Source organism: Acomys minous (genome assembly GCF_964271855.1).
Source record: "Acomys minous genome assembly, chromosome: 15".
In the NCBI taxonomy this organism is placed as follows: Eukaryota; Metazoa; Chordata; class Mammalia; order Rodentia; family Muridae; genus Acomys; species Acomys minous.
Window position 1 is genome coordinate 80,003,820 of NC_140497.1, and position 20,284 is coordinate 80,024,103.

A 20,284-nucleotide genomic window follows, 5' to 3' on the forward strand; every position below is an offset into this window, starting at 1 on the left:
CTCATTGACTAGTGACTGGCTAAAGAAAGAATGAAATATTGCTTGGCGGTAAAAATGAATACATTAATATAAAACATAGTTGAAAATTTGAAGGTCTTTCTTCTACTGAAGGAAAGAAGTTAGTTAAAAAAAAAAACAACAGTACGTACCATGTGACTAAATTAATATAAATACTGAAAACTTGTGCATGGTTTTGATTTTGTGATGAGACCACAAGGGTATATTTATGTCAAAACTTAGCAAGATGCTTTTTCTTATACGTTATCAACAAATGTGCTGTTCGAATGCATGTAGTTTATTGTATGCCTGTCACACTTCAATAAAATCACTAAAATATCTCTACTGTGAATTTAGGAGAGCAGTCTCTGTAGAGGAGTGACTCTATTGTATGGTTTTTCCCTGAGGCGACACCTATCCAGTGCTAGCAGTCAGTTTACACCAGTCGGTAGGCAGCACAGTAGTATCATAGCTTATTTCTATTTTAGTCCATTTTATATGATGTTATAATCTGGAGAAAAATGAAGAAAGGTAGGAAGAAAGGAAGAGAGACCACATTCTATCAGCTTCCTATTCCTTACAGGATTAAACACAAATGTCTCAGATTGTCGTTGAAAATGAGCCACAGTTTGACGGCTTCCTGCTTTTTCCTGTTCAATAGACACAGTGATGGAAAACCGTGGGCCCGGAGCATGGAACATTGATTCAAAGATTGTTCTCTAACTTAAAACTAAGTATAACTTAGCTTGCTGGGGTTTTAATTCCATGGGACCCCTGATTCCGTCTTTTCACATGCTGTCTTTAGGAATGGAAGGTCTGCCCTCGGTGTGGACAACATCCAGTGAGCTACGAGTCTGGCGGAACAAACGCGTAAGGGAAAAGGAGTCTTGCTCTTTCTGTTTCAGAGCTGGAGTGGCTCCCTCCTGTCCTTGGCTTTTACAACTCCAGGTTCTGTGGCTTTTGCACTCTGGAACACAGGACAGCCCTCTCCTCCCTTGCCTCAGCCCATAGACTTATGACCTCACACTGAGAGTTACAGAGTCTGTTTGCCTAGTTTTATTGGCTTTGGTTTTGGGCCTCGGACTGAGCTGTGCTACTAAGTCCTACGGTTCTCCAACTTCCTGACATCCTTGTGTGACTTCTTAAATGCCATAACCAAGTCAATCCCCCTAATGAATTCTCACTTTGGTCTTTTGACGCTTTTGATTCTGAGTGGCTTGAAAGAGAATGAGAGTGACCCACGTGGGCCAGCCCCAGTTGGTAAGCTGTTTGGGGAGATTTAGGAAGTATGACTTCACTGTAGAGAAGATGTTCCCGGAGGCAGACTTTGAGATGAAAATCGTTTGGCCATTTTCTGTTGGATCTCTCTGCTTTGTGCTTGCAATTAAAGATGTGAGTTCTTGGCTTCCTGGTCCTTTTGCCATGATTGTTGCTTGTTGCAAGCCTGCACTCTGTCATCATGGACTTTTGTCTTGGAACAATAAGCCAAATAAAATCTATCTCCTTAAGTTGTCTTTGGTTATGGTGTTTTATTACAACAGAAAAGTAATTGATACAAATTCCATTTAATGAGATGCTTATAAAGGATACACACACACACACACACACACACACACACACACACGTGTGTGTGTGTGTGTGTGTTTTCTTACTTGAATGTATAGCTTAAAATTATAGCCCAATCTCCTTTTGTGGTCAGTTACGGCCAAATTACTTATGATTAATGCAACAGGATCAATGATACATGCAATATCTATAGCATGAACTCAAGAACCTGAATAAAACCTCTGATGGGACCATTCTGCCTCCTGCTGGCTGGAATGTGAATATCCCGTCTTCTGAGGTTTTAGATGGAAAAATACTCATCTCATTTCAGAAGCCAGTGCTCTTAACCTCTATCCCGTCTCTCCGGCACCTTATTTCATAATGGAGAAGAGCTTATGCTTTCTTCAATGCTTGTTCTAATTTCAAGTCTTTAGATTTGTGTGTTTAATTTGGGATCCCTCTAGAAGCTAAGAAAGTGGAAAAGAGCCAGAAAGGGGGGGGGGGCGAGCTTAAGGGAGGAGAGCAATAAAAATCAGGAGATATGAAGGAGAAAAAGAATAATAGGGGATTTAAATGAGGGGATGGGAAGGTGAAACAGAGAAGGAACGTGGCAGGTGTAACTAATACTGAGGGTATTTGAAGAAGCCATATGGAATCTATTGTTTTTTAAGTATCCATAAATTATATCTATCTATCTATCTATCTATCTATCTATCTATCTATCTATCTATTGGGTTTAATTGGAGTTACCCTACATGAGGAGATAATGTTCCTTTCAGAATCCAGTTTATTCAACAAAAAACCCAGTGTAAGATGTGATACCTTCCTTTGAGTTGTTTGTCAGAAGTTTCCGGATTCCCCCTAAGACAATACAGGATATTGTCATTGGTCTTGAAGGATCCCATTGTTAAAGACATCACACACGGTGGCCACAGACCATGGAGAAATAAAGTTTGTACAGATCAGGAAGCTTTTGTCCTATTGGCTGGCTTTCATAGACTGGACAATTCTATGCAGGCTGCTAGGCGATAAAAACCCTTAACAGTCTTACGTACCTGTGAACCAATAATGACTGGTATGACAAAATATGCCTGTGGGTGATACAGTGGCACAAATGTTATAGGGGTAACCAACCACTGTCTGATCGGATTTAAGATAGGCTCTACAGAAGGAAACCCATGGTAAATCTGGTAAGAACCCATGATTGGAGCTCACAGGCTCCAAGTGGATGAACTTACTACTTATCTTTTGCTTAAGAAACATCATATCATACTGCCTTCTAAATTTATATTTCTATACCTATTTCAGCCCCCTGCCCCCTTTTTGACTCAGAACTGGTTAAAGTACAGAGAGTAAGTGTTTATAGAATGCTCAGCCCTAAATGAATAACTGCATCACACTCCCTCACCCTAAGGCTCAAGGAACATCTTGGAAGAAGCTGTGCAAAGATTTCTAAGAGGATGGAGAGGAGTGCTGAAAAAATGTGACCGTTTGGACATGACAGGACTGATGCACTCATGAACTCATAGCGGATGTAGTTGTCTGCATAAGACCAATACAGTATTGATTCAGTCAGAGTTTCAGCATGGAGGGGGAGCTGGGGAGCACTGACACTTGAAGGATGCTAGGGAGTGTTAGGTTTCTTCCCCCCCCCCCCAAGAATGGTTTCTGGTAGATTTGCCTATGTTCCAGTGATGGCCCTATACTTATGGGAACACGTGCTGCACTAGACTCGGTGTGTCATAAAAAAAAAAAAAAAAGAAGCCATGGATTTGTTAGGGAACATAGGAAGATGAGTCAGGGAGGATACAATCAAAATACACTGTGCACATGTTTGAAAAGGTTAAAAAAATGCATAAAAGGTAATTATGCATGTGAATATATTTATGTACACTACATGTAACAATAATTGAAGAGGAGATCATGAATTTTGGAGGAGAAGAGTTTGATGGGGAAGAGGAGGTGTGGGAGGGATGTAGATGCAGTGCTTATACATGAAATTATAAAAAAAAAATGGAACTATTGAAGATTCCATTAATGCTGATGGGTTATTACACCAGTTCTCCCTGAATTTTTTGAGAGAAAGAAATACAATCCTGTCTTCTGCAGGCTATTGTGATTTCCAGTCCTTTTGTTAGAACACAAATACAAACACAGTATAAGAAAACAAATACATACTTACACAAATGAACACACACATGCACATACACACACACACACACACACACACACACACACACACACACACACGCAGCTCTTTAGTTATTGAATGCACTAAATCATCCTAATTGGAACAGAAAGCCTTTTTAGATGGGGATGTCTCAGATTAAAAATGTCAGCATTATTTCAACTTGTATATTTTTCCGTTTCTATAATCAACATTGTCTCTTAGCAACTGCAATGAAGCCTCTCATTAGTTGAATGTAGATTGACGAGCAGGGAGACTGAAATTATCTCGGCATAATTCAATCAGGCTTTCTGATGAGATCATATACTGTGCAAAGAGAATTGTTTTGCAGCAGTAAATTCCCAAGTGCCTGATATTTGTACATGTTTCTGAGTTAAGTATAATTTTCAGATTGACTCTAAAAAGAACACGTTGAGTCAGAGGCTAAGTGAAAATAATAAAATAAAACCAACAGCTCTACAGTTTAATCTTTCACACCTGAGAAAACATCCCTCAGGTCTTTCATTGTGAATTTACCCAACATTGGATATCCTGTGAACTTCTCATTGCATTTGTTGAACTTTTAGTAGCAATCTTTGAGATTTCATGGTTGACAAGGCTGGTTGCTCAACGGTCATCTTTAATTGCAGAAAAGTACAAAAATGTGTAGCCAAGGAGGGGGTGTTGGGGATGGACCAGCACTGATAAGCAGTGGAGAAGGAGGGGAGAGAAATGATCCACAATATTAACGCCTCATTTATCAACTGTTTATTAAATTCCTGCTGTAGCTCATGTGTTATTCTGGGCACTGAGGGTCGGAGCCTAATGAGAGTTAATTTCTATCCTTAAAATGTTTATCATGCTGAATAGCAAATGACCCAGCTGATTATAAACCAAAATAAAACCATTAAAAAAAAAAACCCTTTATTACGCTTTCTAGAGACAGTTCTATGCTGTATCTGTAAAAGCACTCCACAGGCCTGGGCCCTCACTGCTTCAGGGGTAGGCAATAACTTTGTTCCCTAGACACTCCGATATTGACAAACAAATAGGAAAGGGGGGGTTGTCTTTCGTTGCTTTTTGTACCACAAGATCCCTGGTGCTTTCTGTGTATAAGAGTTCTGAAGACCTTAGGTGCTTGACAGTTCAAACAAGAGACTACTTTTCTTGCTGATATGGCAAAGTACCTGACATCTTATGGAAGGACAGGTTTATTTTAGTCCACAGTTCAAGGGCTCAGTCCATTGTGGGGTGCACAGGGCAGGAGCTGGTCACGGTGCATCTGTGGTCAACAAATACAATGAACGCAATGCTTAGTTCACTTTCTCATTTTTTTTTTTAACCTTGGTTCTTTGGATGGAGCTGCTCACATCCGGGGAGGAGCTTCCCACCTTAATTAACATAATCAAGACAACCCAGCAGAGATGCGCCCAGAGAGTTGTCTCCCATGGGACTTCTAGATTCTGTCAAATGATAACAAGGTAATGCTATCAAACACACACACACACACACACACACACACACACACACACACACGTACACACCTCACATACCTGCACACCCGTGCACACCCACCCACCTACAGGCACCTGTGCATACGCATGCATGTGTGCACACACACACAGAATGAAAAATCAGATGCTTTTTTTGAGGGGGTCTTGTGTGAAATTATATTTTATGCTACATACAAAGTCTATCTTAACATTTGTCTTTTTGTACTCTTATTCACCCATACCTACCTACCACCTTCAAGTGTGACCAAACACTTTTAAGATAAAAATTGACTCCATCCGGCATGTGTCTTGAGCATACATGGGGAAGAGAGATGAAGGCTTGTAAAGAGGCAACTCTACGATGCAAACTCTTTGCATATCTCTCTGTAAGGCTCTACTGGGCCCTGATACTGGCATTTACTTATTTGTTTGTTTGTTTATCATTTATCCACAGTCTCTGTATTTCCCAGTTTTGGCTTTTCCTTGGATCTGTCTTACTTAAAGTAATTGTCTCCACCCAGCTCATCCAAACTTGCATTCCCACATCCACCATTCCATCCAATAAGTAAGGCTCTCCTATATTAGAGTCCATCAGAGAAAATGGAAATCACTATAGTTTGGAGTCACATATAAAGGCCGACCCCCAAATAAAATGCATCTTCCTGTAGAAATGATTTTAGGTGTGTATGTGTGTGTTTGTGTTTGTGCGTGTATGTGTGTGTGTGATTGTCTTGGATAAGAGTGAGCTAGGGCAGAGTGCCCAAGAGTAGAAAGATGTTCCACTTTGGGAGCTGACCTTTTGGTAGATATACATTACCAAATCTACATTCCCATGAAGACTCTGCATGGATGTGTGTTTTTAACTGTAAGTCATTTAGCTTGAAGCATACTTTCCCAGCCATATTTGACCTCAGACATAGGGTTGGAGACCAAGAAGATACGATAGTGAGTGTTTAGCTGCTGGATAGAATTTGCAAGTTACTATTCTATCCAAAAAAGTGGCGGTTACTATCACCCTGCCGTCTGGGTTTCTCCTTCTGTGCCATTCTTCCTTTTCCAGAATTTCCTTTGACCTAAAATGATGGCTTGGCATGCTCATGGTTACCTTTCAAAGTCTGCAAAAAAAGAAGAGTGAGCATGCAAGTGTGTAAATTCACACGCGCTGAGCCGTGGTCTGCAGTTCAGTTTTCCTGGGACACATCATTCTGACTCTTTCTCATATCGGAAGGCAGCTGGTCCCGGTCTTATTCTGTGTTGCCGTGTTTTAAGTGTAGCTAAAGCCAGCTGGCAGTAAGGCAGCATATAAATAACCTTTATTGTTATTATCATTAGATGTAGCATTCACTCTGTTTCGACGTCACTAATAAACCATTTCAGCAATGTTGTTGCAACGTATAATATTAGCAGAAGGCTCCCTGGGGATGCACAGAGGAGGGCATTTACTAGTCTGCTTCTCTCTTAGTCTGTCCCTTCATGGGCAGAGATGTCAGAGCATGTTCCTGGTTCAGCTGGAAAAAAAAATCGTATCTATGGGATCAAAACCCAGCATAAACATGTGGCTGTAATTCATAGAACCGCCTTCACTTTAGCAGCTTTGCTAAATTAGGAAACCATAAATTAGCTCAGTTAATCTGCTCTTGAACGTTTTATTTCCTTTTAGATATTTGTTGTTGAACAAATATACAAAACAGTTCCCAGGGTCCCATATATTGGAGGCAGCTTCTCAGCAATGTGGTCAGACTGGTTCAGCAAGAAGTCTTTCTTAAGCTGTTAGTTTTCTACTCACACATTCAGTTGAGAACCTAGCTTTTGAAGAGAAACAATGTGCTCTTCATTTGGCTTTTTTTTTTTTCATTATAATTTATCATGAGTGCTTTGATGAAATTAAATCTGCATTTAAAATACTACAACCAGGAGATTCTAGCAAAGTCTAGAAACTATTGGCATTTTCAGAAGGTCAGAAGAAATGCTTAGGAACAGATAAAAATTTTCAAAGACATATTCAAAGCTCAAGAATCTACTTAGATTTGACAATTAGCCAGCTCAATCCTGAACACATTGCTGTCAACCACTAGGATCGGTGAAACTTAAGTAATTTTATCTCCTTCGTTATGCTAATCAGTTGTTGCTCCTGCCTTCATGCAGAAATCCTTTGAGGGTTTCTGCTTACAGGAGTTAAGTGTTTGTTTTTGTTTTGTTTTTTTCTTCTCTGCCACAAAGTAAAAATAGATAGCATAGACAGAGATGCTTATGCAGCAGGCTCAGGTTAGAAGTTTTTCTGGTTGTGATGGGGTTCATGCTTGCATCTGTGGTAAACTGTTGTCCAACAAGATTGTTTTGTATCTGCATTGACTAACTGATGGTGTCTTGACCATGGATGCCTGGGCGACCTGCTTTTCATTACACAGCAGGCTAGCTTGATGCTACAGTTTTACTATAAAGCATTCTCCATACAGGGTTGGCTGTCAAGCAGCCCATGGCAATACTCTGAGGGGTAGAAGAAATGTTAGAGGCTAGGGCCTAGTGGGAGGAAGTCAGAATCCTCAGGAACATGCCCTCAAAGGAGATATTGGAGCCCAGGTGTCCCTCAACCACTCCAGGCTACCTTGAGGCAAACGGCTTTATTCCTTCACTCCACCCCTGCTGGAGTGTTCAGCCTCGCCATAAACCAAGTGACCAGGAACTGAAACCCATGCAACCCGTAAACCCAAATTAATCTTCCCATCTTTCATGTTGATTTATATCAGCTGTCTTGTCACAATGAGAGAAGGCTGACTAACACAAAGCATTGATACCAAGAAGTCAGGTAATTTCTGGGACTAGATCTTACACTGTTAGTGTAAGATGTTTGGAATTGGTTTGTGGGGTGGATATGAGCAGCGATTGAGGGAATGGCCAACCAGTGACTGGCCCAACTTGAGACCTAGCCGCTGGGAGAGAGCCAACTCTTGACAGACACTATTAATGATACTTTACTATGCTTGCCGACAGGAGACTAGCATATGTGTCTTCTGAGAGGCTTCATCCAGCAGCTGATGGAAACAGATGTAGGGACCCATAGACAAACAATAGGCTGAGCTTGGGGAGTCTTGTGGAAGAGTGGGAGGAAGGATTGAGGGGGGTCAAGAACACCACAAGAAGACTTACAGAGTAAACTAACCTGGGCCCATGAGGGTTCACAGAGAGTAAAGCACTAACCAAAGAGCATGCATGGGCTGGGCCTAGACCTCCCTCTATAAATGTAGCAGATGTGCAGCCTGTTCCTCGTGTGGGTCCCTTAAGGATTGGAACAGGGCTCCCTCTGACTCTGTTGTCTGCCTCTGGAGTCCTTTCCCATAGTTAGGCTGCTTTGTCTGGCCTCAGTGGGAGAGGATTCACTTATTCCTGCTGTAAATTGATGTGCCAGGGTGGGTTGGTACCCATGGGAAGTCTCCCTTTCTCTGAGGAGAAGGGGATGGGGGAATGGGAAGAGGAAGGTAAGAGGATGGGACTGGGAGGAGAAGAAAGAGGGGGCTGTAATCATTCTGTAAAGTGATTAAATAAATAAATTAATGGGGAGAGGAAAAAAAAGAAAATTTGGAGTAACAGGTTAGAAAAAGCTTAGGGTGTTGTGAGCTGAGCTTAATGGGTGGTTCTGGTGGGAGTTCAGAAAACTAGAATTCTGGTAGGAATGTGAACAATAAAGGCCAAACTCATGCAGGTTTATACGGGAGTGAGAGCTTTGTCAGGAAGTGCACCATTGTGTTGCATTTCGGAAGATAACTTGTTTACGTTTTTTTTGGAGACTATTAGAGGATGACTTTAAGAGAGATGAACCAGTTAATTTGGTGGAAGAAATCTGAAGGCTACACAATGCTCAGGAAGTGGCTTGGGTACTCCTGGCTGCTTCTGATCAGATTTACAGGCAGCGCAGGGAGATTTGGAAAAGGTTGAGTTTTTGTCAGAAAAGGACATGTGAAGTTACAGCCAGGGATGGCGCAGTGACTAAAGGCGTTAGTGCCATTATTATAAGGATGCTGAGTACCCTGGCCAGGCAGCCAGAAGAACGTTCTGTGGGAGGGCATCTAAGGAAATAGCCAGACACCACCAAGCATCACGAGTTCAAGGGTGTGAAAGTAGAAATTCATCTCAAAATGCTTTGCTTGGAGCAGAGAGTCCCAGAGTGCCAAGTTCATGGGCGGGGAGGGGGGGCAGGGGGGGGGATGTTTCAGGAACTGTTGCCCATAAGTTTCTTTCCCTGTGTTCAGCTGTTCACGTACCCAGAGAGTTCTATAGTTATAGTTCGAATGGGTTTGGGTACAGTTCTTGTGGTCAGGAGATCTCGGTGTCATTCGCATGATTCTGGTTCTGTGAGTGTAAGAGTTTGGAAGCAGCAGAGCTGTCCACTAAAACTTCCAAGGAAAGCGAGGGAATGTAGTCACGGTAAAGCAGCATTACAGTTGGTACAAACTGCTGCTCCTAGGCAATGTGTGAAGCCAGGAGAGGGAGGCTGAAGCGGCAGTGGAGCCCCTAGAAATATTCACGTGAGGAATATTAGATGATCTGAGAAAAGGTACTGATGGAAATCAGATCCAGCTAATGGGAAGCCATGTGCGCTGGAGACAGCAAGGCTACACACGAATCAGAATTCCCCCAGCCATTCAGGGTTCACAACTCACTATCACATGCCCCCCAGATATCAGACACCGGTTACACAAGTCAGTAGTTTGCATCTTGTTGGGTTCGACTCATTCTTTGTCTTTTTAAGATCTCTCCATTTTGAGCATGACTGGAGACTGTATAGTGTAATCTATTCGTGTGTGTGTGTGTGTGTGTGTGTGTGTGTGTGTGTGTGTGTGTGTGTGGTGGCTCACATAAGTGTTCACCTTTTCTATTAGGAGACTTTGGACTTGAGCTTTTCAGTGATTCTGAACTGCTTGGGAATTCCTGGAGACGGACTAAACGTACTTTGCACGTCGAGATGGAGTTGAGCCTTTTGGAGGCAAGAATGGATTGGTAAATCATTTGACTATGGAGTGTTCCCAAAATCCTCTTGTGCCAGAGGCTTGGTTGGCAATCTCTGGGGCTATTAGGAGGTGGAGCCTCTCAGTAGATTTTTCTGAATGTCAATTAGGAGAGGAGACTCAGGGGAAGAAATGCAGATCACTGGACGTGCCCTTGAAGATGGCACTGCAACCATGACCCTTTCTCTTTCTTTTTGCTTCTTGGCTACCATGAGCTAGCAAGTCTTTCCTCTAAAATGCAGATCTACCTTGGTGTGCTGCCTTTCCACAGGCGTAAAGCCAGGGAGAAACCTTGGTGGCTTTAAGTAGGAAATAAGGCTTTCTTCTTTACGAGTTAGTCTACCTAGTAACTTTGTCACAGCAGTGGAACGCTGACCAACACACCTGCGCTCAGTCATATGGTGACACAGAGCTCTAAAGGTAGATGGAGAAATGATAAGCCCATTGCACAAATGGTTATCAACTATCTCTTTGGTAGCATTTGTTAATGTCCTATTGACTTTTTAAAGTCAACACAGCTGAATGGGGCCCAAGCAAGGCACAAAGTTTTGCAGTCTATTATAACAGAGATGTCTTTGAGTAGCTAGAAGCAGGTGTTGACATAGTATCAATAGCTGTAGCAATCTCTGAGAAATCACATCCTATGTCTAGAAAGGCACCATGCTATTCCAGCTGCCATTCCTTTGCTCTGCCATCATGGGCTCTAACTCTATGAAACTCAGTCCAATGCTCTCTTTTATAAGTGTCCTAGGTCATGGCATCTTATCACAGCAACAGCAAAGTAACTAAGCTAGGTAAAGTATGTAAGTAAAAATCAAACTGGAATCAGACAGTGGGTGACTACATAGCAGGTGCACAGTTTTGCTTGCATTGCTTCCCATGGGGCCTTTGGTGAGTTCACCAGAGGTTCTGCACTGGGGGCCTCTGACTGCAGCTTCCAGAACATCTATTGGCCTGCTTCTCTGTTGAGACTACACACGCTGTAGGATGGTCCTCTTTGGAGTGTTCACTCCTCTCCTAGGAAGCCCCTTCCTGCTGACTCTTTGCTAAGATTTGACTTAGTAGCAGTCTTTCCACTTAGCTCACTGAGAGTCAGGCTCTAGTGTTTAGGTCTATAAAATTCCTGGGACCACTTGTTAAAATTTTGTTGCATCTCTCTCCTACGAGGTGGGAAAGGGACATGGTACACCTCAGTGAAAATAGTATCTCTTCAACACCCTCCCTTTCCAACAGCGCCACTGGAATCCTCTTTAATGTACTCAGTACCTTTGGGAATTCATTGCCTTTCTGCATGTGGCTTAAACGTGGGAATGTAAGCTTGGTTTTCATGCTCTCCACACACAAAGCTACAAAGCTGAACTCCTTCCAGAATACAGGAAACCTGAAAGCTCTTACATTATTATTATTTAGCTCTTGATTCTTATTGATTAAAAAGTGCCCGAGAAGCCATAGCTGAAATTAAGATTAGGCTTCATCTTTGCATGCTGCTGAAGACTGAACTATGCCCCCTCCATACTTTGTGAGCTGAGGGTCTAACTAGCAATAGGAGTGTATTTGGAGGTAAGACTTTGGTTTAAATGAGATAATAAGCATTGGACTTTATTCCGATAGTGTTATAATTTCACATAAATATACTGTTGTGGTTTGAAGGACAGTGGCCACCATAGGCTCATATCTTTGAATGCTTAGTCAACAGAGAGTGGAAGTCTTTGACAGGATTAGAAGGATTAGGAGGTGTGGCCTTGTTGGAGTAGATGGTGGCTTTTTAGAGGAAGTGTGTCACTAGGGATGGTCTTTGAGGTTTCAAAAGCCCATGCTAGGCGTACCGTATTTTCCTGGCATATAAGATGACCCCGAACTGTAACTTTTCCAGTTGAAAGATAGAGTTTGTAACCTGAGTCGGCTACACAGGGTGTGTATTGGAAGAGGGGTAGTCTTATACTGTGAGTATATTCCAAATTCTATCTTTTAACTGGAAAAGTTAAAGTTAAAGTCGGGGGTCATCTTAATATGCTGGAAAATATGGTAGTCCTCTTTCTCTTGGCCTGTGGATCAGAACACAGCTCTCATCTACTGCTGCAGTGCCATGCACGTTGCTGTGAAGTCACCAATCTGTGCTGTTTTACTCTTGCCCTAGTTGGCCAATGTAGATGCCTTCTCCTTTAAAAGCAAAGTCAAATTCTAAATAAAGCTACTTACACAGCTTGTTGAAAGCTTATCTCATATCCTCAATGGTGTTTCAGCTCTAGGGAGCCCCTCTCTGACAGCTGCGGCTACTAACCTGCCTTCACATGCCTTCTCCACTGGGAAAGCTCAGCCACAGCACTCACAGTGTTAATGTTATCTCAAAAAAGAGGACAGTTTTCTAGGGCCTGGCTATCTCATGTACTGATTTCCTCATCCATGACATCAATAGTATAGCAATTTCCTGTAAACTATGCTTTGATCTTACTGAAATATATTAACTGTGGTGAGCGGTGAAATTGCCTGTGCTGTTCTTGTGCGGGCTACACTTCAGGGAGAAGCGGTGATGACCTCTGAGAGATTAGATTCACACTGTGGAATCTGTGATCTTCTAGGAACCCAGAGAAATGGCGTTTGTTTGGAAGGAAGAAGTTGAGGACTAAGAACATAGTTACTTATAGTTACTTTTAAATCAGCTCATTTCTATCTTCTGTGTTGTAGAATTGTGTGCAACCAGGACTTGTGAATAACAAAAACAGAAAACTAAGTTCCTTTGACTTTAATATATATATAAAGACATTGCCTGTTGATACCAACCTTTGAAACTCAAATTTTAAACCCTTCAAATATAAAGACTTTTTTGTTTCATCTTTTACATTCTCAGAAAGCATCATTTAAAAGTATTATTATTATTTTATGTGTATGGGTGTCTTGCAAACATGTATGTCTGTGCACCGCACATGTGCCTGGTACCTGTGGAGGCTAAAAGAGGGAGGCAGATCATCTGGAACTGAAGCTACCGATGGTTTTAAGTCACAGTGTGTGTGCAGGGACTCAAACCTGGTACTCAAACCTGGTACTCTAAGCAGCCAGCATTTCTGAGGACTATCATTTCTGTTTTCAAAATAATCTTAGGGAGAGTAAGCAATTTACCTTTGAGGACTAAGGATCATGAAGTTTCTTTTCTTTAATTTTTTTTGAGATCTGTTTATTTTTATTTTAAGCATATGAGTGTTTTGCTGGCATGTAGTCTACATACCCTATGTATGAACTGCCCACAGATGCCAGAAGAAAGCTTCCTATTCCTTGGAACCAGAGTTACGATGGTTGTGAGCTGCCATGTGGCTGCTGGGAATGGAACTCAGGTCCTGTGGAAAAGCAGCCAGTGCTCATAACTACCGAGCCATCCTTTCATCCCATCTCTGAAAGTTTCTAACCAAATCCCTAATGGCATAGTCCAGTTAAAGTACTGAGCACAGTGTCTTCCCCACAGTTAACTAAGTAGTACTTCAAAGTAGCTGCTGTGCTTCCTGACCCGTTCAATCGATGGATGGTGATTGTTGGGCTTTTATCTTACAAATTATTTTTTCTTTTGTGTTTTCTCCCACTGGGGATCAAACCCAAGGCTAGGCACTTGCCTAACAAGACCATTGACACATAGTAGTTGTTGGTGACTGATTTCTCTCTTGTCACCTATCTCTGCCTTTTTCCTTCTGTGGAAACTTATGTGGCCTATAGAATCCCATTGTACTTTATATTAAGCATAAGGGCCTGGCAGATCATGGGAGAAGCACAGTCATGGTTTGATATACATCACTAGATAATATAAATTGATTTTGAGTGCATTTTGCACACGTATTTCTGTACACACCATGGTTAATCACACAGATGCACAAGCAGCGGCCAAATTCCTTGAAATCACTCTCTTAAGTAGTTCCAAGTAATGCTTGAGCCCGCTGGAAAAAACCGCCAGGAGCTCTCGCGTCCAAGCCCCAATTTACATATCACTTTACACAGCAAGTCCAAGAGGCTTCAACTGAAAGAATGGAAAATGAAATTAAACGAATCAATTAGTCTATCTTACTGAAGTTGTATTTAAACCCAATAGTAAGGACATTACATGTAAAGTATGTAACAGACTTAGAAAGCAATTCAATTTAATCACATCTTGGATTAGGAGAGACAGGAATCCAGATCAACAACTTGAGAGAAATGGCCATCAGCCTTTAGGTGGAGGTGTACGGGAGGAGGGGAGCTCTTGTTTAGCTTCTAAGGGCAGAGGTGGATGGCCCTACAGCAATGGCCCGAGGCTGCTGGCACACAGGTGGGACTCCATCTTTCTTACGAAGTGATCTTTATTTATTTATTTATTTTTCTGTCTGCCATTTTCCCAGCTCTGTACTTCTGGAAATTATAATTTTCTTTTTCAAAAAGGTTATTTTGATTTGTTGTATGTCTGTGTGTACGAAGGTGTGCACAGAGGCCAGAGGTGGGTGACAGAACTGCCGAGGCTGGATAGGAAGGCACTAGCGAGCCACCGGAGGTGGGCACTGGGAACCGAACTTGCGCCTCCTTAACTGCTGAGCCGTCTCTCTAGCCTGCAAATCGTAGAAATCTGAAGCTGGTGCTGAGTAGTTGATTTTATACATATTAACAATAGTTAATTTCTTGGCACGGGAACTGCCTTGCACAATTATCTATGCTGGATCTCTCCAACACTTCCCAGCCACTTTAAGCCTCTCTTTACTGTGTCCTAGAAAACTTTGAGTACAGACTCTGTATCTAGAGCAGTGGTTCTCAACCTGTGGGTCCCGACCCCCCGGGGGAAGTTGAAGGACTTTTCTTTCACAGGGCCTGCCTAAGAGCATCAGAAAAACACAGAGACTCACACTATGCTTCATAACAGTAGCAAAATTACAGTTAGCAAGTAGCAACAAAATAATTTTATAGTTGGGAGTTACCACACCATGAGGAACTGTACTAAAGGGTCTGTACATCAGGAAGGTTGAGAATCACTGCTCTAGACTAGCTGGTACCTAGTCACATGTGACTAACGTGACCAAAATTAACTGCTTTACTTCATGTCACTTAATTTACTTTAATATACATATGTTGGCTTCATATACACAGAGACTTTTGGATATATTGGACTTGACATCACCTGTAGGTCTCTTTTTCAAAGCTGCATATTTTATGAACTCAGAATACTGTTCAAGAAATTCACTTATAGCCAGGCTTGGTGGCGCACGCCTTTAATCCTATCACTCAGGAGGCAGAGGCAGGTAGATCTCTGTGAGCTTGAGGCCAGCCTGGTCTACAAAGCGAGTCTAGGACAGCCACGGCTACACAGAGAAACCTTGTCTCGAACCCTCACCCTGCCCCAAAAGAATTTTACTTTTGAATTGACAGGTACTGAGTTTAAATCACGTACCAGATTTCTTAGTATGGAAGCTAGAACTTAGAATTCTTTATTGATAATTTTTTTATGTAAATTGAACCTTGGAAGGGTACTATTTTTTAATACAAATTGTATTATTGAAATAATACTTACTTATAGTACTGCAGATTGAAAGCAGGGCCACCCACAATCTGCCACTGAGCACCTTTCCAGACCCTAATATTTTTTTCTGTTTCTTTTTACTTTTTAAACATAGCTATTGGGAAACTCAAAATGGGGGACTGATGAGATGGCTTAGTCAGTGAATTGACTGCCACATAAACAGGAGGACATGAATTCAAAGCCCCACCACCCACACATAAACAAAAGCTGGGCAGAGCTAGTCACACCTGTAATCTCAGCAAAGGGGAGCCAGAGACAGGAGGAACCCCGGGCCTGCTGGCCAGTCTGACTGAATCAGCCATCTCCAGGACCACATAAAGCCCCTGCCTCCAAATATAAGGTAGAGTAAGAAAGGCACCTGATGTGCCTACCACAAACATGTACACTCACACGCACTACACACACAAACAAGAAAAGAGAAGAAAATGTAAAAATAACACCTATAGGCAGAGCCAGGGGACCTTTCACCCCAGCAAGAGGAGGAGGAAGGATTGTAGGGGTCCATAAGGATAAATTATATAGACTGACTCCATAAAGACAGGTTCTATAGATTGACTCCATGTGACTCCATAAATGTATGTTCTATAGATTGACAAGCTCATGATAAGGGCTTGGGGGAGGGTCTGATGTGGTCTTGGCCACGCAGATAGCACAAAGGTCACCAGGCTATTAACCACATCCACTCCCAGCTTTCTGGGTAGATAACAGGTCTTGTACCCCTCCTTTTGAAGGGGGAACCCTGTGTGCTTAACATTCCTGGTTCCTCTTGTGTTTATCTATGAGTGCAAGAACCTACTGTCTCTTACACACTGATTCATGTTCAAAAATTTGATATTTACAAACAAGTTTTTCCCATTTACTGCTTATTAACATTTATTAATTTTATAATATCTATCAAAAACTTAAAAGTGCAAATGCATCTATAATCTTATAAGCACATATCTTCAATAATTTATTAATATAGACATTAATGTCAGCATAATACATAAACATGATGGCATTTTAAGCATACATCATAATAGAAATATTCATAACATGTTATTTTTACAAACATATAATTTATGATATATAAACCTATACCTTTATATAAATATATATATGAAATTTATGATCCCTGGGCTATAGTGCTCACTGGTGTGGAAGTTGTCAGGGTCGACATTCTAAATGTTTAACAGTAGTGGAGTATGGACTTGGAATAATTGATGGGGGTGACCAGGCTTTTCCTGATGTGCCGGCAGTGCAACTTTAGTTGGGAGGCTACTTTCAAAGAAGAGGAGGCGTGGGGCATTTGTTAGGTCGTGTGAGAAATCTTTCTGAGTGTCAACAATATAGATGCAGCCATTATCAGCACGCCTGCATGTGCACACACCGGGCTTGATGAAGCGAGCGTCATGAGAAGCTTCCCAGAGATCCCTGGAAGTGGGAAGCAGCTGGGCAGAAGAAAGGGCACTGCGGAGGAGAGCCAGGATTAGAACTCAGTTCTTACTCCAAATTGTGTGCTTGTCCTTCGTTATCAAGCGTTCCCTGGAGGGGATTGAATGGTTGATTCCTCCAAAGATATGATCAGACCATTACCTGGGGAACATGGGAATATGACCTTACTTGGCAAATGCTTCTTGCAGATGTCATTAGGCCAAGCATCCTCAGGTGATAAAAATCCCGGGCTATGAGAGTGGGTCCCAAATCCATTGACAGGTATCCCAGAGACAGAAGAGATGACATTGATACTGGAAAGGGAAGGAAAGGGACCCCAAAAGTAGGACAGGGACCCCAAAAGTAGGACAGAGACCAAAAGCCAGGGTAGTGACAGAATGCCACCTGGGAGAGATGAGGGAGGGGTCTCTTCCAGGCCCTTAGGAGGGATGCAACACTGAAGACACTTTGATTTTGGATTTGTGTCATTTAGAATTATGAGAGAGTAAATTTCTTTTGTTCCAAGCCATTTTTTTTGTATCAATTTGTTATGGGACCGTAGGAATCTACATTAGTGCCCTTATGAGTAGGTACTTACCAGAAAGCACAAGCACATTTGACAAATTTAACCACAACTTCAGCCTTCACCCAGTGTTCTTTCTCCCTTACCCATTGGCAATAGGAGTTTGCTACAGAAGTTTGTGTAAACTGAAGAAGAAAAAAAATAAGCATGCATTAAGATGCAGTGTTACAATATTTTAATTCTACTAGAGTAAATAATATGTTAACAAAAGTCCTTTCTTTAAGTTGATTCATGGAGGAACTTAGCCAAACGTGTTAGATTTAAATTGGGGGCTGTGTGGGAAAGAATTCGGCCTTAGTCAAAGAGACTTTTAACCCTGAATTCTGTGGAGGCATCAGTGTCATTCCGGATCAGAGTGTCTAGTTTTGGGGGTGGAGGTCAGCCACCCCACAAGGCAAGCTATGTGATTTACAGTATGGGATTTGGGTCACCTGTATTATTTGACTTGTAGGCTGATTTTTAACCAGGTAATTTTTCTGTGATGAGGTCGTCACAGGAACTTTGGCTAGGAATGCGTGGACCAGTGCTCCTGACTGGCAATGGTGGTTTCTGTTGGGTATCAATGTGGATAGTGTCGCACATCCAGGAGACAGGGAAACTGAGCTGAGAGTTTTCATCCCTACCCTCTCTCTTTCCTTGGCTGATTTAAATTTGGACCGTTGGTCTGGAGAGATGGCTCAGTAGTTAGTCACTCAAGAACTTCGCGTTCTTGAAGCTCACCCAAGTTTAGGTCTAGGCACCCATAGTGGGTGGCTTACAAGTGCCTGTCACTCCTGTTAGGATTCTGCTTTAGTCTGCCTACCTGTGATGTCACTGCTTACCTGCCATGAGGGTGTGGCCCTGCCCAGGGCCATATGAAAGGACAAACCTCCATGTAGCTCTCTCTCTACTACTCTCCCCTTCTCTCTACCTCCCTCTCTTTCTCTCTCCCTCTCTTTACCTCCCTCCCTCTCTCTCCCCCTCCCTCTCTCTCTCCCTCTCTCTCTCTCCCTCTCTCTACCTCCCTCTCTCTCTCTTCTCCTCTCTCTCTCTCTCTCTCTCTCTCTCTCTCTCTCTCTCTCTCTCTCCCCCTCTCTCCACCTCCCTCTCTCTCTCCCCCTCTCTCTATCTCTCTACTCCTCTCCTCTCTATCCTCCCTCTTCCTCTTTCTCTACTTTCTCTCTCTCTCTGGGGTACCCATGCCCCCTTTCCCTCTCCCCCCATGCTCACTTAATAAACTCCATATAACACAACGTCTGCCGCCTGATACCTTCTATCTACCATTGCCCTTAATTTTTATATACAACAATTCCAGTTCCAGGGGATCTGATGCCCCCTTCCCAGCCTGTGTGAGACTCTGAACACATGTGCCCAAACACACAAGTGTAACTAAAAATAAAATTAAATTAAAAAAAAATTGTATCCCTTCCTTGTAACAAAATATAACTATTAGCACAGCAGCCTTCAGAAAGTTCTGTGATACTGTCAGCAGATTTTGGAAACTCAGGGTGGTGTTAGGAACCATCTGGAACTGTGATGGTGTCAGAAGGGAGCAGAGTCTTGTGATGGTCACACCCCGAGATGTCTCACTTTTGCTATTTCCGTGCAGAGGCCTCTTGTTAGGACCCAGGGTACACAAAGGCAAATGGAAAACCCCTCACAAACGTTGGATAAGACAAGACCATCCCACCTTGGCCGAGGGCTCACAAATGGTGTATTTCAGACTCTAAACTCTCACTTCATGTGCGTGTTGCAGACCCAGTTGACGGCATATCCACCTCCTGAGAGCCACCTTGGGAAGGGCAGCCATAGGGATTGCTTCTTTCTTCCATTCCACGGTACATCTTTGCTTGGTGGCTGAGGTCAGATGCTTCTAATTCCACGCACCGGGCTCCTGTTTTGTTATGCAAGAACCAGAAGTGGAAATGCTGTTTGTTCCTATTGGTGTGACAAGAAGCTGAGACCAAGGCAACTTATAGAAGAGTTTATTTTGGGTTCATAGTTTCAGAGGGCGAGTCCAGGGCCATGATGGTGGGGAGCATGGCAGCAGGCTGAGAGCTCACATCTTCATCCACAACCATGAGGCCAAGAGAGCCAAGTGGGAATGGTGTCAGAGTTTTGAAATCTCAAAGCTCACCCCAGTGACACACCTCCTCCAACGATCCCCCTCTTCCTCAGACAATTCTAGCAAACGAGGGCCAGGTACCCAGACATATGAGTCATAGCTGTTCCCCCTTCAAACTGTTTTGATTAGTTCTTAGGTAAGAAGCATTGGTCTTTATGTAGTTTCAACTTCAAATTATCAACCAGGGCACTCGTTATAGAATGAACTTGCAGTGTTTGAAATGCAGGAAGAACAGACCAAGGGAAGGAAAAACAGTGACACTTGGCTGTGCTCTATGTATGTCAGATCGTGACGAAAGTAGAATAGTACAGAAACTGAGTATTTTCTAAACTAGGTCTACTTGTGATCCCTAAAAACAGTCACGTCAATCAGAGATGTTTTTACTTTTATAGAACTCTGTGAATGCGTGTGTGTGTGTGTGTGTGTGTGTGTGTGTGCTGGCATTTATGTTAACA

General features: G+C 42.5%; 1 long non-coding RNA gene across 1 annotated transcript in view; it reads left to right on the top strand.

Moving 5' to 3' along the window:
* The window catches only part of LOC311584044, a 64,272-nt gene extending 44,770 nt beyond the window's left edge, over window positions 1-19,502 (top strand). The window contains exon 3 of the long non-coding RNA XR_014774767.1: window positions 19,461-19,502. This is a non-coding gene — a long non-coding RNA (uncharacterized lncRNA). The remainder of the gene's footprint in view (window positions 1-19,460) is intronic.
* The last annotated feature ends 782 nt before the right edge of the window (window positions 19,503-20,284 follow it).